Source organism: Monopterus albus, unplaced genomic scaffold (assembly GCF_001952655.1).
Source record: "Monopterus albus unplaced genomic scaffold, M_albus_1.0 scaffold24.1, whole genome shotgun sequence".
Classification (NCBI taxonomy): Eukaryota; Metazoa; Chordata; class Actinopteri; order Synbranchiformes; family Synbranchidae; genus Monopterus; species Monopterus albus.
The window spans coordinates 2,170,213-2,173,109 of record NW_018127904.1 but is presented as its reverse complement, the minus strand read 5'-3'; the positions used below and the strand labels follow the sequence as shown (position 1 = coordinate 2,173,109).

At 38.6% G+C, this 2,897-nt stretch overlaps 1 protein-coding gene across 1 annotated transcript in view; it reads right to left on the bottom strand.

The window, feature by feature from the left end:
• The window catches only part of LOC109957083 (low-density lipoprotein receptor-related protein 1B-like), a 258,584-nt gene that overhangs the window by 129,562 nt on the left and 126,125 nt on the right, over positions 1-2,897 (bottom strand).

Below are 2,897 nucleotides of genomic sequence, written 5' to 3'. Positions count from 1 at the left end.
ACTGAAATGGAAATAAATTGGAATCCAGATAAACCAAATGATCAAACATCCCTGGTGGTCAAAACAGAGTGCATCACAGCCCAGGAAATTATTCAGGCTTATCAAGTTAAAGTGCTGCTTGACTGCACATCAGGGTAAAATTAGAAGTCTCATATTCCCTACCAAAAAAAAAAAAAAAATCTTGTGTACGCCAACACTGCAACTCCCAGTGGGTCTGTGGAACTGTATTTGAAACATGATTGGGTCACCAGTTTGACGTGATCTGTTCTCTAGTAACCATGCCCAGGGGATTTGCTCTGTTTGAGTTTTGCTGACTGAGCCATGCAGCCAACTGTTTCTCATCAATGATCGAGGGCTGGCTAAAAGCAGATGAAACAGAATAGGATGTGGAGGTGAATGAAGACTCCCTCTGTCTTGAAGTCATCTTTACAACCTCATGAATTATTCAGTGGTACTCAGCACTCACATGCACACACGCCCCCACACATATGCCTGCATGCACACAGTCACCACACCAGATGGATACTATGAAGTTGCTCTGTCATAGTTAGAAAAAGTTCTTCTTCCCTTCTGATTATAACAAATTTATAATTTTTTAAATATTATTCACACTCCATATTTTCATTTATGGCTACAATGATTAGTCAATATGTTGGTTGCTCACAGACTTTTCAAAGAACAGTGGCCGAATTTTAAAGGTTGCTGCTTCTCAAATGAATCTATTTTCTTGTGTCCTTCTGTGAAAATAGACTGCTGCTTGGACAAAACAAGACATTTTTCACAATTTGCTGACAATGTATAGACCAACGCATTAAGAATGAATAGAGAGAAACAATTGGTAGATTAAAAGATGATAAAACATAATCATTAGCTGCAGCCCTGTTTGCATCCAATGCAATCTGTTATTCTGTCTTCTGTGGGTGTGTTCATGCTCTTAATATTAACATAAAAAAATAAATAAAAGGGATAAAAGTCACTACAACACTATCTATGCCAAAATGTGTTGTGGCAATTACAGACTACACTCATATACACACAAAATCTGCCAGGCATTGAGAGCTGACCACAGCTGAGTGAAAAACCACTCAAAACAAATTTTTTTTATGGAGAAATGTATAGGAATCCTAATACAGCAAAGATAGGCAGGTACGACACTTTTAAGTAGTGGTCCTTATCATGTCAACACAGACTGAAGGTGGCAAACAGAGCAGAAAATAAGGATGTGAGAACACAGTCAAAACATCTGTTATAGAGGTGCACCCACTTCACCTGAAGAGACCCTTCCAGCAGAGCAGATAGTGATCAAAGGACTGTCGGGTTCAGGCTGAATGCTGCCTCAGAAACCCCAAAACTAGCTTTTATAATCATATGTACCATCAGTGGGAAGGTCAAAGTAAAGGTTATTAATCCTTATACCAAAAAGTAACATGATATTGCATGACTCCCCAATGCTGCTGCTATGATATAGCCATCAGGGCTGAAATTCCAAACAAAGACCAGTATACAATGTCCTGATTACTCTCAAAGGTTTACGGCTGTTTTCTCACCATAGTTATTGTAATGTTTTGTCTTTGCACAAGATCTAGGCATACATTTGATCTTTTAAAATCAGTGTGGTTTATCAGTGAGAAAAATGTCCTTTGATATCCAGCCAGCACCACTGTGACATGTGACTTGAATATAAATGCTTGAATCAGAGTCATTGTTAAGATGAAGAACAAAACACAGCACTAGAGAGATGGCACATGGCCAGCTTTGTTATTTAGGACTTGAAGGTACCGATAAATGCTACAAGGGTAAAAACAATAAAGTAAAATCATAACTATCAGTAGTAGTGTAGTGAAACAGTTCTGTATTTAGAAATGTTCAGCACAATCCCTTTGAGGCTTGAAAACCAATCTCTGATTGCTATAGATTTAGTGTATGTTAATGTGATTAGGCCTGAAAGTGTCCATCCTTAAGATCTTTGAGACACCCTCTTGTAGCATGTCCTCTATATCAAATCACATATCTTTATTCTCATAGTACAAGTGCAATGAAATTGAATGCAATCCCTATTTGCGCAAGAACTACATAAAAATAAACAGATGGAAAAACACATAAATCCACACTCAACATTCAAGATTGGTTTGTCTTATTACACATAATGAATATAAATTGAGGTCTTAACAGCATTTAGTGCAACTATGGCTCTTGGATAAAAAAACATTTTGTGTCTGTTTGTTCATGTTAATTACACCTCTATTGGTGGGGCTCTCCATATATATTCTGCACAAGAAGAATGAGGACTACACAGCTTTCAAACAGGTCATTTGTGGCTAACAAGCTGGTATCTGTGGTTTAAGTTCAGTTAAAACAGCAGATGTTCTTTCAGTTTACACTTCTTTTGTTGGCTTTTCAGAATTAAGACTTGAATCAAAGTGATAGCGATGCCTACAAAAGGCACAGTGATCTTTACCATCAAGAACCATGTTTTATGTGTTTACAACAAGAATGTTCTCATTAGCGATTATGTATGCTTCTTTTTCACAGCTGTTAATAGAATGTCTGGATATCATCCAATCACACATCACAGAAATATTCTGCCGTTTCCTACTTTATGACTCATAGACCACACTGGTTGTATGTGGAAAAAAAATTAATCTCTACATCAGTATCTGAAGCAAAAACATGCAAAAACAAATAGGGTATATATTTTACAGCAATTTATATCCATCCATTTTCCTCCGCTTATCCGGGACCGAGTTGCGGGGGCAGCAGTCTAAGCAAAGATGCCCAGACTTCCCTCTCTCCACACACTTCCTCCAGCTCCTCCGGGGGAATGCCAAGGCGTTCCCAGGCCAGCCGAGAGACATAGTCCCTCCAGCGTGTCCTGGGTCTTCCCCGGGGCCTCCTCC